Below are 17,834 nucleotides of genomic sequence, written 5' to 3'. Positions count from 1 at the left end.
AGCCAAAGTCAGAGGCTCAACTGATTGAGCCACCCAGGTGCCCCAATGAATGAATTCTAATGCGAGTAATCCAAGGATCCCGTTTGGGTCTAGAGAGAGGTGCAGTAGGAAGTTTTGCCCACCCCAAGGATGTTACTAGGAGCACCCTGTATAAGGGAAAGCAGGAGAAAACCTATGTCCCTTCTGTATCCCGTGGCCCCCTCCTCTCAGGACTCAAAGCTTAGGCTGGAAGTGTTTACACTCTAGTTCAGCTCTGTTCAGGGTTAAGTAGGTATTGGGAGTTGGTCTGGGAACTTAACCATGACTTACAACAATATTTCTTTGGGGAAGCATAAGTGAGGTTTAAAGACCAATGCAAGACATAAACTTTTAGAATAAAATTGTCTGGTGAGTTGGGAATTACAGAGCGAAAAAGGAAAAGACAACATATATAATGTTGTAAAAAGTAACTTGAATGTAAATGACTATGCATTGTATGACTCTATTTATGTGAAATGTCCAGAAAGGACATATCCAAAGGTACAGAAACCAGATCAATGGTTGCCTCAGACTGGGGGTTGGTGCGAATGGAACTCTACAGCACATGGGCATCAGGGGTCCCTTTGGGGCGATGGAAATGTTCTAAAACTGGATCGGGGCGAGGGTTGCACGACTCTGTTACTGTGCAAAAATAAATCACTGCGTTGTACACTTAAAATGGGTGAATTTCATGGTACACAAAGTATACCTCATCAAAACTATTTTTTCCAAGTGACTTGAAAAGACCTCCAAGATTACCCAGTAGCACGCCCTTACATACGTGAAGCACTCGATAGCATAAAACACTTCATTTACATTATCTCCACATACGCATCACGATATCCCTGCAAGGAGGTAGATTTTTGTTTTGTAGTGAAGAAACTGAGGCGCAGAGCTCTTATTGCCTTAAGTGGAAGGTTTCAAGTCCTGCTTTTGCATGATGCCTTTACCCACTAAATCCTAGGTCTAAACCCCTTTCTCCAGGTACTATACTCAGGAATAGAAGCAGGACTCATTTTTCTCATCTGTTCTTCTGTCTAGCCTTTGAGTCAATCTTCTCTCTGGTTACTTCACCTAGTCGGTTCTGCGTGCTTGGGGGGGCCTCATGGCTTAAGCCTCCTGAAGTAGCTGCTTTAGGCCTAGATCCTTTCTTTTACTGGGGGGAGGAGGTTAACCTTTAATTAGAAACATGCTGGGACTAAGTTGGGAGGAATGGGTTGAGGCCAGGCTAAGGAGACTTTTGACATAGGGGCACCTGGGTGGCTCGGTTGGTTAAGTGTCTGACTCTTGACTGTGGCTCAGGTCATGATCTCACGGGTTTCATGAGTTCGAGCTCTGTGTTGAGCTCTGCACTGACAGTGCGGAGCCTGCTTGGGATTCTCTCTCTGCCCCAACCCTGCATGCACAGGTGCTAACTCTCTCTCTCTGAAAATAAATAAATAAACTTAAAAAAAAAAAAAACCCACATGATATCTAGGTGGAGAGGGCATCCAGTCCTTGTGAGCTCCACTCTGGGGACCTCCACTGGGTCCAGGGATATGCTTATTGGCCCTGTGGGGCCAGAACAGCCGATGCTTCTCCACTTGGTTTCCCATTTGGGCTGGCATTGTCACACACCATTAAATGTCACCCTTGGATCAGGCAGTCAGGGTTCCTGCCCTATACACTCAGCACCACAGGACCACGTGCTTAGGCCTTCCTATCCCTGGGCTCTTCCCCCACGGGGCAAGATGGAGCCAAGGGGGCCGGGGACAAGAAGCACCTTCCAGATCAGGCTGTGGTGCCTGGGGCCCTGGAATTCTCTGTTGAAATGAGCCCCAGACCCTTTGATGAACTTTTCCCCAGATCCGTCCTCCCCAAGGCGGGTAGTGTTTCTGACGTGCACACCAAGGGGCCCAAGAGGTAGCCAAGGGCGCTCTGGTGGGAGCATGAGGACGAAGTTGGCCTACGTGCATGCAGGGCCCTCTGCAGTGAGGAACAGAACAGCGTGTGCACAGAGCAGCAACATGAGCTGTGGCCAGGGAGCCCCCCTTTAAATGCATGCTTTAGCCTCTGCAAATATAAGTAGTGAGCTTACCCCAGGAAGAACAGATGGAATTAGTCAAAGAACGTACAAAAGTCATGCAACCAACACATTTACCACAACTTGTGTTTTGGTGTAGAGAGAAAAGCATCCCCATTGCTTGACTACATGTGGACATAAAGCTCAATTTATTTTTCATTGTAAAAACCAAATATTGATTATTCCAATAGCTGAGATCCATTTGTTTGGCAAATGGCGATAATAGATTCCCACGTCATTGTCAAGATAAAGGGAGAACGCAGGCAGGATTTAGCGGAGGGCAGCACTGAATACAGGCTAATATGATTGTTCTTTTTAAAATTTTCCTCCAGCCGGTCTCTAAGATAACGTTCAAAGCTTTACCTTTTCCTTCACTTGTCTTAGGCTGTCTGGTGGGATATAGTTAATAAAAAACAGACACTGAGATGGTTTTGAATGTCAAGTTAAGACAAGTTAATAATTGCTCTCCCACAATATGAGAGCAGAGTGTAGTCCAGGATCAAAAGCAACTGTTTTTCTACTTTTTGGAGCTGCCAAAATTCCCTTCGGGGTGTGCACCAGGTAAGTGTGGGGACAAGCTTGGAATCTGGATGATATCATCAACACAGCTTGCGCCAGACCCCAGCTGGGGGCGTCCATCCAGTTTGACGAGGGTGTGATTTCATCTGCCTCGTCTGAAAAACCATGCTGGCGAACCATGCAATCTGCTCAAATATCACAACACGCTACCTGCAGTTGGTCTCCAGGGGTCAGTAAATCGTAGGGGCGGGGCTCACACCAAAACTCACAGTTGGGAGCCTGACACTGTGTAGCTCTTTGTCGTTTCCACGGGGCTGCCACAGACATGATTTCACACCTTCCTCCTGTGGAGACAGAGTAGTGCTTGTCCACACAGAGAACCCAGGGACAGAACCCTCAGCGTTCTCCCCCTCCTATTTGGAGAGCACTGGGAGAGAATGACATTGGCTTTGTGGGTTGAGCAGAGCACCGGGAGCTCAGTAAGTGGCCCACCAGTGGCCCCTGAGATTGGGCGGTGCCACGTGCTGCAAGGCCCCTAACCAGCGTGGAAGCCACGATGCCTTGAGGGAACCCGTCCACCTCAGGCCCCTGGGTGCAGCCGCTCCCATCAAGGTCCAGCATGGATTTGGTTTTGGCCCTCCCCTCCCTGCCCTGGAGGAACAGTTGTTACTAACATGGGTGGGCATCGGGAGACCCGCATTTGGACCCACCACAGATGTCTGAAAGGAAGCTCTGGTCTACAGATTTGGTTGGAGGGAATGGCCCCAGCCTGTGGTATACCTGAGGGCTTGGGGCCAGACGCTCAATAATCTCATCGTGGGTGTTCAGGCTGGTGCACTCAGAAGAGGCACAGAGGCAGGAAGCTGACCAAATCAACCCAAATTATCGTGACCACCATTTATGGAGTGTCTCCGGGCACTGAGTCCTCTGTATACATTATTTTGTTTAATCCTCACAACACCTTGCATGGGTTTTATTCTTCCCACTTCACAGATAAGGAGACTGAGGCTTAGTGGGGGGGATGAAATTTCCCACAGGCATGTTTTGGGAATCCAGGGCTTTCTATCAGAAGGTCTGCTTATAGAAAGTCACAAGGGGGGCGCCTGGGTGGCGCAGTCGGTTAAGCGTCCGACTTCAGCCAGGTCACGATCTCACGGTCCGTGAGTTCGAGCCCCGCATCGGGCTCTGGGCTGATGGCTCAGAGCCTGGAGCCTGTTTCCGATTCTGTGTCTCCCTCTCTCTCTGCCCCCGCCCCCCGTTCATGCCCTGTCTCTCTCTGTCCCAAAAATAAATAAACGTTGAAAAAAAAATTTAAAAAAAAAAAAAAAAAAAAAGAAAGTCACAAGGGCAACCCTTGGGTCAGAGAGTGCTCCCAGGCCATTGTCTTGGGAGCCTTATTTCACATCTGAGATTCTCATACTTGCAAACACTATTGTGTAAGATTCCACCAAGCTTAGGAACCAAGGCCTAGGTGCTTTCTCAAAGGACAACACACTCCTCTACAGCTCTGTTTCAGGCTGCCCGGTTTTCCCAGTAGGTGAGGAAAGACACTGTGGATGCCTCCTTCCCAGTCTGGTGGTTTTTAACCCTCTTGCAGGACAGAGAGAACACATCCCCAAGGGGGCCGGGGTGGGCGCAGGAGGAGTGCAGGACTGGGGATCCAATGCTCAGGACTGATGCTGGGTCCTGGGCTGGGTCAGGTGGAGAGAGCCCACGTAGCATGACCCATGCCACATGCTGAGGGTGAGTGCGGGACACTGCTGAGGAGGCGGGCCAGGGTTCTCCGAGTGTGCGACTGGAGGTGAGGCAGGTGGGCAGGAGTCAGGGAATCAGCAGGCCCCGGGTGCAAAAGAAGGGAGCAGCAGGAGCTTATTTGGGCAGAAGCAATAGGGGGTCATGAAGCTGGCTGTTCTGGGTGTTGGTCACATAGATTCATCAAGGTAAAGAGACTCAGGCCATCTCACTGTTCGCTCTTATGAGGCATTTTGTACCAGTTACACTAGAAACCCATAGGATTCAAAGCAAACTTTTGCACAAGCTGGTCTCTACTTCCCTTTCTAGCCTCACCGCCACCATTTCTCTTTTTGGTATACCCTATCCCCCAACCAAAAATTCTGCGTTTCTCTTCCATCCCGACACCTGCTTGAGCCATTTGTTCTCCCCAACGGGCCTGTTCACCGGCTCTCTGCCTGTAGAATTCTGCCCCCTTGACGTGAACAGGAACTCACTAAGAGGTACAACCAGGAAGGATATGGAAAAAGTTATCGCAGAAATGTCAATTAAGACAGCAGTGAGGCATCATGGCATAGCTATGACATCAGATTAAAAAAACAAAAAGCCAAAAAAAAAAAAAATCACCCAATGCTGACATTGTTTTGAAGAAACAGGTTGCTGGTGACATCGTAAATGGGTCCAAGTTTTGAGGGAGGGTGTTGGAAACAACAGAGCAATATATTTCAAGAGATACAGAAATGTTCATGCCCTTCGACCCCTATCCATCCTACTTTGCAGACCTAACCTAAATAAGATTACACTAAAGAAGAAAAAAAGCTACATGCGTAAAGATACCCTTTGCATCATAAATTGTAACTATGAAAAAACCGGAAATAGCCCAACCATCCTACAATGGGGGACCGTAAAGGCAATTATATTCACCAACAGAGGGAAATTATGATGGAAAGTATTTAGCAAAAGGAAATGCTTATAACTTGATGCTTAGGAGAGCACAAAACTGTACTGTGAACATACAATAAAAATTACATAGATGCTTGAATAAGATTGTGTAAGGGAGCACAGAGAACAGAAAATCACTATTTATTAGGGCATTATTTTTATTAGAATGTTGTTGATGTGATAAAAATCTAGAGAAAATGCTACCCTTCCTTCAAAACCCCCGGTTTACCTTGTTCCTACCTGATTGGGGGTCCCTGAGTGTGTATTCGGTTTAGTTCCCTCTGGACCAGAAACTCTTCACGGGCAAGAACTATGTTTCATTTTCTTTGTTTCACCTTTCTTTGTTTCACCTGAGCTCCTCTATTTGCCTGGCACATAGTAAATGTTCAATAAGTATTTTTTAAAGTGAATTCAGCTAATGCAAAGGATTACGTTATGCTTAGAAGTAAAACTCAACAGAGGCATGTTCTCTACTCTCTTGTCTCTTGGCAAAAGGTACTCCGAGAAATAGATCTTTTTTAAAGGCTTCGGGAGAAGGAAAATCCACATTAAAAACGTTAAGCATTTTACCTCTGGGGTGATGCAGATGCCACAACACAGGCAACGCTTGGAAATCTACTGAGGCTCTTGGGAAGTATTTACATTGGCCTCTTAAGGCAACAAAATGTTTAAAAATTAGAGCCGTGCTGAGGTTTGCCCCTTTGGGCCCCACTAGATCCCAACCAGAAGGAAAACTATTCACCGCTTCTGCTGGGACCCCCAAAGCTGCCGTGCCTGAGTCGGGGCCTGTCTTGAATGAGCTTAAATGTCAGGGCTGAGGAGGAGACAGGAAGCGTGACAAAATGGCAGGAGCTTAGCTCGCCCCGAGAGAATAATAGGAATTTACTGCGTGCCTGGCATGCTATGTGCATCACTTTCGGCTCCCATTTTACAGACTAAGAACTTGAAGTTCAAAGATATCATATTACTCACCCAAGGTCAAATGGCTGGCGAGGGGTGGGTCAGGACCCCACAGCTGCCACAGGCCTTGCAACTCTCTCTAAACGCCCCATTTTGGCTTTTGGTCCAGGCCGGTGATGTCTCGGGGTCTTCCTTTTCGTTTTGTTTCTCTTTCTCCTTTTTCTCATTTTTAAAAGGCCAGTTAATGCTTTTGCAGGATCCCGGTAGGGAGGAAGCGAGCAGATTCTTGCCCAGTTATCTCCCTTTCTCGTAGCCTGCAATTCTCGTATCCAGATCATTCTCACCTGGCTTACATTTTCTCTCTTGTTTTCAGCCTGGCTCCCCCAGCCCTTGATTCCACTCCATACTCTCTGAATCCCTGTGGTCATTGGTCATTTCTCCCCAAGAAAATTGCACATTCGCTTTTGTCAGTGACTTTTCCTGATGCCTGAGTGTGTAAATCATTTCCAGAACCTGTTTTCTTTAACTGAACGCAATCTCACATATGGTGGATTGGGTTTGGAGACGAAAACGGCAGTTGTTTGAGAAAGAGTTTCTTCCAAAATTAAATGAATTTTCTTTTCTTTTGGAAGTAAAGCTTTTTCACAAATTGCACTTTTTAACATTTAAGATTCTCCTCCTCTCGCTGTTTCCCCTTTCCTTTTTTCTCTTCCATGCATTTTGTCTGAGTGCAAAACTGATACTTAATGTAACAATCACATCTAATGAACACCCAGCTACACTCCTGCTAACCCCCTTCACCTGCTGTCCCGCGGGGCTCCCCCCACTTTTGCTCACTTATATTCATTTTAGCTTTATTTTGTGCCCTTCAAATTGTCTTCCTAAAATACAGAATTCCACATCAACTAAAAATTAGTGTAGCAAATAGATGGTGCTTAGTAAGTTCCAAACACTAAAATCCCACCCATTCTCATCGTCTGGGGCTCACACAGTTAAATATTAAGTGGTAGCAGATGTTCCTGCTGGGGACTCCATTTCCAGGCCTGCATTTCATCATTCTCTTTAAAAGTCCATTCCCCGCCCCCCTTTTATTCTTCCATTAAAAAAACACGCACACATTGATCTAGGTTTAAATAGAATTAAACCTCTGCGTTTGGATAGTTTCGCGATAGTTGCTTTTCCTTTTAACCAGTTAAGGGAGATGGTGGAAATTGAGACAATGCTTTCTAGGTTTGCCGTGCATTATGTAGATTTCAAAAGAGTAAATGAATATTTTAGTACATGTGTGTGGTGAATGAAATCCAGCCATCGATTCTTTGCAGCTCCACCCACCAAGAGGCAGAGTTTATTTTCCTACTCTTTCAAGTGGGGCTGGCTTTGTGACTTGCCTTGACCGATATTAGATGGCTAAGAGGGCATCCCGTGAGTTCAGGGCCTAGAACCCAAAAGGGCTTGCAGCTTCTGCCCTTATCACGCAGAATGCCCTGAGACTGCCATAAAAAGAAGCCCGTCTGGGGCGCCTGGGCGGCTCAGTCAGTTAAGAGTCTGACTTCGGCTCAAGTCATGATCTCATAGTTTGTGAGTTCGAGCCTAGCTGCAGGCTCTGCTGACAGCTCAGAGCCTGGAGGCTGCTTCGGATTCTGTGTCTCCCTCTCTCTCTCCCCCTCCCCCACTCATGCTCTCTCCCTCTCTCTCTCTCTCTCTCACTCAAAATAAATAAACATTAAAAAATTTTTTAATGTAAAAAGAAATACACCCATATTTTAGTAATACGTTAAATAATACCTAATATATCTAAAATATTATTTCAATATTTAGTCAGTATGAAAATGATTAAAGTTTGTTTTTCTCGGGGTGCCTGGGTGGCGCAGTCGGTTGGGCGTCCGACTTCAGCCAGGTCACGATCTCGCGGTTCGTGAGTTCGAGCCCCGCGTCGGGCTCTGGGCTGATGGCTCAGAGCCTGGAGCCTGTTTCCGATTCTGTGTCTCCCTCCCTCTCTGCCCCTCCCCTGTTCATGCTCTGTCTCTCTCTGTCCCAAAAATAAATAAACGTTGAAAAAAAAATTAAAAAAAAAAGTTTGTTTTTCTCATAACAACTGTTCAAACTCTGATGTGTATTTTACAGTTATAGTATGTTTATAGTGGTTGCATTTCAAGAGCTCAGTAGCCACATGTGGCTAGTAGCTAATTTATTAGCACAGATCTACATTTAAAAATTTTTTTTCAACGTTTTTATTTATTTTTGGGACAGAGAGAGACAGAGCATGAACGGGGGAGGGGCAGAGAGAGAGGGAGACACAGAATCGGAAGCAGGCTCCAGGCTCCGAGCCATCAGCCCAGAGCCCGACGCGGGGCTCAAACTCACGGACCGCGAGATCATGACCTGGCTGAAGCCGGACGCTTAACCGACTGCTCCACCCAGGCGCCCCATAGCACAGATCTACATTTAAAATCTGACCTGAGGGATACCTGGGTGGCTCCATCAGTTATATGCCTAATTCTTGGTTTCGGCTCAGGTCATGATCTCATGGGTTTCTGGGTTCGAGCCCCGCCGTCAGCCCAGAGCCTGCTTGGGATTCTCTCTCCCTATCTCTCTCTGCTCCTCCCTTGCTCGCACGCACTCTCTTTCAAAATTAAAAAACAAAAGAAATCTGACCTGAAAACACTCACCGAGTAATTCTCAGTATGTGAATCTTCATATTAACGAATGGACACTATGAAGGTGTTTGCATCTTTCCACGAGGCTAGAGGAAGTCTTTGCACGGGGGGCTTCGGGGCCGCTGGGATGGTGCAGACAAGGCAGCACCAAATGGTTTGGGAGGCCTGGCAGGGGCTGGGGTTGTGCTGCAGCCCTGTACTCCCTTTATATAATCTTAGGAAGGTCTCTTGACCCCCTAACCTTTTGGGGCCTCAGTTTCCCTCTCCATAAAATTGGGGATGGACTAGGAGTGTTTCATGGGCCTTCGTAGCACTGATGATCCTGAGTTTTCCATTTCCCATGGCCAGTCTGCCTTGGGATAAGGACCATGCCGGTCCTCCGCGGAAGGGATGGGATGTTATTTGTCTTCCCATCACAGAGCACCATTAGAAACGGACTCCTGCATGTCCCACGGAGCTGACACATAAACGCCTGTTCTTTCAGAAGGACCATGATTCTGCCCGAGCCAGGCTGGCACCACAGGCATCCACGGTCAGAAAGAACCACAAACCAACTCCCCTGGGTGGCATGGTCCGGGCAGCACTTTATTTAGAGGAATCCACACAGAGATGCTACAGTTTGGTCTGGGCATATGATTATATGGTTTTGATGCAAACTGGCTTACGGGAAGTCAAAAGTAGTGGCTGCAAATCCCAGCACACGCCACAGTTACTGTGCCCTGCCTCAGTTTCCCTTTTTCTCATACTGGCAGTAGAGCCGTTATTTATCATGGAAGTATGGTGATTCTGTCCTGGTCCCCAAATCGCTTTTCAGAGAGATACATGTCTTTACATAAATGCTGCATAAATCCAAGTTCTGAAGTAACTTTGAGCTGAAACCAGATTTGAAGTCAGGAGAGATCTCAGGGTTTATCCGGTTTTCTTCTTTGAAAGCCGGTGGTTCTACGGAGGGTAGGTGGCCATGACTAGCTGAGGGATCAGAGGAAAAGGAAGAAAGATGGTAACCTTTGTTCTTTTTTTGTTTAAAAGAATTTTTTTAATATTTATTTATTTTTGAAGGAGAGAGACAGAGACAGAGCGTGAGAGGGGGAGGGGCAGAGAGAGGGGAAGACACACAGAATCCGAAGCAGGCTTCAGGCTCTGAGCTGTCAGCACAGAGCCGGACATGGGGTTTGAACTCACAAGCCGTGAGATCATGCCCTGAGCCCATGTTCTTTTTTTTTTTTTTTTTTTAATGTTCATTTATTTATTTTGAGGGGGCGGGGAGGGAGAGAGGGAGAGAGAGAGGATCTCAGGCAGGCTCTGCCTATCAGCACAGAGGGGCTCAAACCCACGAACAGTGAGACCATGACCTGAGCCGAAACCAAGAGTCATAGTCTTAACCGTCAGAGACACCCAAGTGCCCCAAGAGATGGTAACTTTCACCCTGTTCATCAAGCCCTTACAGAGACGTGGGGGGGTCAGTGTGCCCCTGAAAGGGAGGATCCAAGCTGTTAGCACCTTCCAAGGTCCCTTTCGAGATGGGCACCAAGGGGACAAGCTCTCAGTCACTCTTCTCTAATCATGGGTGGGAAGGAAAAGGAAGACTCTCCAGCCAATGTAACTTCCTATCGACAGTCAAGAGGGCCACTTGTCAGTGCATTCCGATTCTTGGCAAATTGTCGTTAGACATAAATCTGAAGTTCATGCAGTGCCACATCCACCCCCACCGCGCCCCGTCCCGCCTGATCTCTTTAAAGAGATGGGTCACCACCCAAACTTTGCAGGCTCATTCAGAAATTACTCTCCCTCCGCGAGCTCATGTATCCTGCAAAGCCTCTGGTTGGATCCTCTCAGGGTTGTGACATTTATTTTCAGAAAGGATTTAAGTTGCAAAAGTGATTTAGAATTCAATTTAATTTAAAAAGTTATACATACAGGGGCACCTGAGTGGCTCAGTTGGTTAAGCATCTGACTCTTGGTTTCAGCTCAGGTCATGAGCTCACAGTTTCGTGGGTTCGAGGCCCACGTCGGGCTCCGTGCTGACAGTGAGGAGCCTGCCTGGGATTCTCTCCCTCTCTCTCTGCCCCTCTTGAACAGGCACTGTCTGTCTCTCTCAAAATAAATAAGCTTTAAAAAAGTCTAAAAAGTAATAAAAAGTTATACATAGAGATAAATACATACACAGATACAAATATACACATGCATAAAAATCTGGTAAAAACTAAGATATTATAAAAGAGTATTCAAACCAAAAGTTTCTGGTATATTACTTCAAAGCTATTCTATGCATAAAAAATATTTTTTTCTGGAGCACCTGGCTGGCTCAGTCAGTAGAGCATGCGACTCCCGATCTATCTTGGGGTTGTAAGTCCGAGCCCCACTTTGGGTGTAGAGATTACTTAAAAATAAAACCTTAAAAAATATTTTTTTCAGACATTAAAAAAGATATACTGTTTAATTTTAAAGCCACTTTAACTCAAGACAAAGTAGAAGGGCAGAAACCTGTGGATTTAAAAAGCAGGAGAGAGAGAGAGAGAGAGAGAGAGAGAGAGAGAGAGACAGAGAGAGACAGAAAGCCTGAGCTATAATTGTTTTAAATGATGTGTTGATGTGTTGAGTTTAAAAATATTTTGATGTGTTCCAATGCATGGAAAACAAGATGCTATGAATCATTGACTGTCCTGAATAAACTGTCCAATATGATTATATATTTTTGTGTTCACTTGGTAAGGTCACCTCAACGAGTTTACATAATAATATACAGAACACGGAAAGCCACCAAATAAACTGGAGTGAGCAGGGAGGGAGGGAGGGGTCAGAATCACCCCTTAGAGAAGAGGTGTTGAGAAGGAAAAGAGAGGGAAGGCTGGAGAGGTAGGTAACCAAACTCCAGGCTGGCACTTTCCTGGAGGGTTTTCTGCAATGATGGAAATGATCATGTTCTGCACTGACTTCAGTGGCCACCAGTGCTGTGGAGCACTTGAAACGTGAGGGGCTGAAATTTTCAGTTCATTTAGTTTTAATTCATTTCATTCTAAAAAATTTTTTTTTATTTTTTTTAATTAAAAAAAATTTTTTTTTCAACGCTTATTTATTTTTGGGACAGAGAGAGACAGAGCATGAACGGGGGAGGGGCAGAGAGAGAGGGAGACACAGAATCGGAAACAGGCTCCAGGCTCCGAGCCATCAGCCCAGAGCCCGACACGGGGCTCGAACTCGCGGACCGCGAGATCGTGACCTGGCTGAAGTCGGACGCTTAACCGACTGCGCCACCCAGGCGCCCCTCTAAAAATTTTTTTAAACATTTATTCATTTTTGAGACAGGGAGAGACAGAGCATGAACGGGGGAGGGTCAGAGAGAGAGGAAGACACAGAATCTGAAACAGGCTCCAGACTCTGAGCTGTCAGCACAGAGCCCAACGCGGGTTTCGAACTCACGGACCGCGAGATCGTGACCTGAGCCAAAGTCGGACGCCCAACCGACTGAGCCACCCAGGTGCCCCTAATTCATTTCATTCTAAATGGCCACAAGGGTTGGCGATTTGGGCAATGGACAAATAGAAGAAGCAAAGGAAGGAGAGGGAAAAAGATTAAGACATACGTGGAAAAGCTGAGGACAGTTGTCTTAAGTGACAGTGAGTGACCCTGTGCCACTGGAAGGGAGTTTCCTACCACCTCTGGCATTTATTCCGAGGTCTCTGTGGCAGCAGCAAGGGAATGCCCTCTCCAGTGCTAAACTCCAGAACAACAAATGTCCCAGCTGTGCTGACCGTAGGAAGCCTATCGGCCTTAACTGCCCAATCTGTTAGGGGAGCAGGAATCGACCTTCCCAAGGACTCCGCTACCCTAACGTGTAAAATAAAATAGTTTATTACTCCAAGTAAAACCCACACCTTGGATACCACCACTAGGTGTCACCATTAACCAAACATTTGGTGAAAGTTTTTTCTTTGAATCTATAGCTGCTTTGGCTATTTTCTCACTTTTCCACACCAAAAGCAAAGTGGTTTGCGCTCACTAAACAGTGGTTGGAGCCCACTAAACAGGGATACTCCTTCTAATTTGGCTTATTTCTCTTTCCAGTTAAAACTCTGCTAAATGCCACAAACATGATGTGCAGGCACGCACACACGCTCACTCACTCATTTGCTCATTCATTCATTCAACATTTACTAGGTGCCAGGCAGGGGCCTTGTGTACAGTTGCGTACATTGCGCACTGCACAACTGGGTGGGGGGACGATTAGTATAGACCTCAATGTGAATGGTTGCTCCCTGAAGTTGTTCAGGCCAGTGACTCTGCAAGACTCTCTTCTGTATCATGGGGACAAAAACATGGCCTTTGCTTTTTCCTTCCTTTCTGTTTTCTCTCTTAGGATAGATTGCTAGTCTAAAACCTTCTTTGTAACTAGAAATACCTCCGTCCTATATAAAGTTTGAGGGTTATACATATCACATGTAATTTACCTTTATCCTCGTAAGAATTAAACTTTCATTCCCTTTCAGAAAAAGTAATACTCTGTACTGAGCATATTTTATGAATAAAGTGATGTACTAAGCCAACTGGAAAAATAAAGTCGTGACCTTTGCCCTCGAGGAATTCAAGAGGCCTGATCATACCTAAGATACATAAGTTTTGCATATCTCAACCTGAGCGTTGACTAGAAAAGGAGTAACAGCAATTGAACATGAACCTGGAGACCAGGACCTCTAGATTCTAGCCCGAGTAGGCTTTCTTGAGGAATGTATTAGTTAGGTTTTGCTGTGTCACAAACCATCTCAAAACTTAATGGCTTAAAACAACAGACATTTAGTTTTTCTCAGGCTTCTGTGAGTCATCTGGACAGTTCTTCTGATCTAGTTGATGTGATGGATCTCTGAGGTCGGTAGGTGGCTCCTCTGGGGTTGGCTGGCCTCACTCACATACCCAAAGATTGATAAGCTCCTTTCTTGGGGACTCTGCTGTGATGGCTTGTCTCTACTCTATATGTTCTCTCATCCTCAAGCCCAGGCTTCACGTGGTGATCGCACCATGGCAGTCTCAGGGGACCAGAGAGCAGTAGGAGATGGCAAGGTCAATATGCAAGCCCTTCAAAATTTCTGCTAGAGTCAGGGGTGCCTGGGTGGCTCAGTAAGTTAATTGTCTGACTTGGGCTCAGGTCATGATCTCACAGTTGTGCGTTAGAGCCTCGCATAGGGCTCTGTGCTGACAGCTCGGAGCCTGGAGCCTGCTTCGGATTCTGTGTCTCCCTCTCTCTCTGCCCCCACCCCCCGCAACTTGTGCTCTGTCTCTGTCTCTCAAAAATAAATAAATGTTAAAAAAAATAAAATTTCTGCTAATGTCATGTTTGCTCTTATCGCTGGCCAAAGCAAGTTACATGGCCATGCCTGGAGTCAGTGTGAAAGGTATTACCCAAGGATGTACATACAGGGAGGTGTGAACGATTTGAGGGCCACTGCTGCAACAATCTATGGAAGAAAAGGAATTTAATTCCTCCTTATCTCAGCTATTATATGATAATGATATATTTATATCATTATATATTAATTATATATGTGTGTGTGTATATATATATATATTACCTTCTTTACTTATTGCCTAGACAGGCAAAACCAAAAAGAATAAACGCACAGAAGAAACCATCATTCAAAGAAAAGCAGCAATACAAACGTGATTAATTTTACTTCAGTTTGTTCATTTACTTTTTCCACGTTTCCTCTACCACATGACCAATCTCTACCACTTATTGAAAATTCCTATCAAAAGTAAAGGTGCTTAAAAATGTTTCTATTTATTTTTGAGAGAGAGAGAGAGAGAGAGAGAGAGAGAGAGAGAGAGTGCAAGCAGGGAGGGGCAGAGAGACGGGGTGAGGGGTACAGAGAATCTGAAGCGGGCTCCGTGCTGAGAGCACAGAGGCTGACATGGGGCTCAAACTCGAGAACCGTGAGATCGTGACCTGAGCCAAAGTCAGACCTGAACCAGCCAGGTGCTCCAAAGGTAATATTTCAAAAGCCCTTTCCAGGTATCTTATAATCTCGACCTGTAAAGTGGCACAGTTCAAGGGCCTTTGTAGCATACAGCCTAAGTAGAAGTATCGTTCAGAAGGAGAGACCCAGGGATGTCTGCCCACACGCTAACTTCCACAATTGCCCCCAGGGTTGCTCCGCACTGCACAGGTTGAACACCTGTTACTATAGCACCCGCAAGGTTTATCACAGAATAACGAGAATGACTAGGCACGTACGGGGTCTGTTCTCGCTCCTATCTGCGTGTTGCCGACTATTACTGCAGGTAACAACACCTCTGCAAATACACATTCGATCGGCATTACTTCGTCTTTATTCACGACTTCTTTTTTGAGTAATTTGTGATCTCTACCCTTTCATTTGATGAACAAGCATTTATTGAGCATTTGTTGTGTGCGAGGAATTGTTGCAGAGACAGAGATGAATAGAACACAGTCCTTGACCTTCTGGACGTCGCTATCTAATGGAACAGTTAGATAAGTAACAACAAACTGTAAGGCAAATCTGATAGCCAAGTGCTCTGGAGAGCACGGTGGAAGGAATGGTTTACACCAATGAGATAAACTTGGGAAGACAGCATAAGACTGATGACTTTTGTTTTGAGCCTTGATGAATGATTAGGCTTTCTCAGTGTGGAGAAACGGCGAGAGAATCCCTTGCAGAGGGAAGTGAATGGTAAGCAGATAAGGTTGAATGGACACACATTCAGGAAAAGGATATCACCCAGGATGGTCTGAGTGTGGGGTATGCTGTGGTAAGCAGAAAAGGAGGTGAGGCCACCTTGTCAAGTCCTTGAATGCTCTTATTAATTTACAGTGAGGGCCTTCAATGGTCTATGATTAAAGCACTCTCATGACGGGAATTATTTTAGAAATGTCACTCTGTCTTCTGGATCTTGACAAAATGGCAACCCATTTTAGGCTACTGGCTGCCTTCCTCAACCCAGTGTTGGGAATGAACGCCTCAGAAATGGAGCAGTGGTGAATCTGAGTATCTAATGTAGTAACTGTGAGAAGCTTCTAGAGAGACAGCAAATAGTTGGGTACCAGGGTATATGTGTATGTGACTACAGTCTATAGGGGAAGAGGAAAGGTGCCACAGGTGGGGGAACTTACATCTCCCCCATATTTCCATGGACAGATTAGGGTTTATCCCAACTCTACTACATGGCAAAACAGAATCACCAGTCTTGCACGAGTAGGAAATAGAGCTTGTGGCTACATGAAGGCAGGCTTAGCCCCTGGGGATAGGAAGGAGATAAGAGGTTCAGGTAGATCCACATTCCCTCTAAGAACAGGAACTGCTACTTCTCAACAGAGTACTGGAGGTCTTGGCCAACATGTTAAGACATGAAAAAGAAGTAAGAGGTATAAGGATTTGAAATGAAGTGATGGGTGCCTGGCTGGCTCAGTTGGTAGAGCATGTGACCCTTGATCTTATTAGGGTCGTGAGTTCAAGCCCCACGTTGGGTGTAGAGCCTACTTAAAAAAAAAAAAAAATCAAGGGACACCTGGACAACAACAGATGTAGGCAAGGATGTGGAGAAAGAGGAACCTTTCTGCACTGCTGGTGGGAATGCAAACTGGGTGCAGCCACTCTGGAAAACAGTATGGAGGTTCCTCAAAAAACTAAAAATAGAACTGCCCTACGACCCAGCAATTGCACTACCAGGCATTTATCCAAGGGATACAGGTGTGCTGTTTCGAAGGGGCACAGGCACCCCCATGTTTATAGCAGCACTATCAACAATAGTCAAAGTATGGAAAGAGTCCAAATGTCCATTGGCAGATGAATAGATAAAGAAGATGTGGTGTATATATATATATATATATATATATATATATATATATATAGGAATATTACTCAGCAGTCAAAAAGAATAAAATCTTGCCATTTGCAACTACGTGGATGGAACTAGAGGGTATTATGCTAAGCGAAATTAGTCAAAGAAAGACAAATATCATATGACTTCACTCATATGTGGAATTTAAGATACAAAGCAGATGAACATAAAGGAAGGGAAGCAAAAATAATATAAAAACAGAGAGGGAGACAAACCCCAAGAGACTCTTAAATACAGAGAACAAACTGAGGGTTGCTGTAGGGGTGTTGGGTGGGGGGGATGGGCTAAATGGGCAAGGGGCATTAAGGAGGACACTTGTTGGGATGAACACTGGGTGTTTTAAGTGATGAATCACTAAATTCTATTCCCAAAATCATTATTACACCATATGTTAACTAACATGGATTTAAATTTTAAAAAAGGGGGGGGCGGTGCCTGGATGGCTCAGTTGGTTAAGCATCTGACTCTTGATTTTGGCTCAGGTCTTGATCCCAGGGTCATGGGATTGAGCCCCAGTTCAGGCTCCACACTGCCACACTGAGCACGGAGCCTGCTTAAGATTCTCTCTCTCTCTCTCTCTCTCTCTCTCTCTCTCTCTCTCTCTGGGGTGCCTGGGTGGCTTAGTCCGTTAAGCGTCAACTTTGGCTCAGGTCATGATCTCACAGTCTGTGGGTTCGAGCCCCGTGTCAGGTTCTGTGCTGACAGCTCAGAGCTTGGAGCCTGTTTGGGATTCTGTGTGTCTCTCTCTCTCTCTGCCCCTACCCTGTTCTGTCTCTCTCTGTCTTTCAAAAATAAATAAAACATTAAAAAAATTTTTTATTTAATAAAGAAAAGATTCTCTCTCTCTCCCTCTGCCCCCTCCCATGCTTGCATGCTTGCTCTCTCTCTCTCTCTCTCTCTCTGTCTCTCAAATTTAAAAAAAAAGGAAAGGAAGTGACAAAACTGTCACTATTGACAGGTGACTTGATTATCCATATAGAAAATCACCCCAGAATTGATATAATCCTGGCAAGGATGTCAGGAACAAGGTCTGCTTTCAGAAATCAGTTGCATTCTTCTGTATTAGCAATATTTTACCAGAAAATATAATAGAAAATAAGATACCTTTTATGAGAGCAACAAAATTATAAAGTACCTAAAAATTAATGAAAAGT

General features: G+C 45.5%; 1 protein-coding gene across 1 annotated transcript in view; it reads right to left on the bottom strand.

The window, feature by feature from the left end:
* Window positions 1–2,506: 2,506 nt before the first annotated feature.
* APH1B (aph-1B gamma-secretase subunit) overlaps window positions 2,507–17,834 on the bottom strand; it is a 141,912-nt gene continuing 126,584 nt past the window's right edge. The window contains exon 7 of the mRNA XM_040492913.1: window positions 2,507–2,943. The gene's annotated coding sequence lies outside the window, so the exon portion shown is untranslated. The remainder of the gene's footprint in view (window positions 2,944–17,834) is intronic.

Source organism: Herpailurus yagouaroundi, unplaced genomic scaffold (assembly GCF_014898765.1).
Source record: "Herpailurus yagouaroundi ecotype Mexico unplaced genomic scaffold, PumYag 184, whole genome shotgun sequence".
Lineage (NCBI taxonomy): Eukaryota > Metazoa > Chordata > Mammalia > Carnivora > Felidae > Herpailurus > Herpailurus yagouaroundi.
The sequence above is the reverse complement of the archived record's forward strand: the minus strand, read 5'-3'. Positions and strand labels throughout refer to the sequence as shown.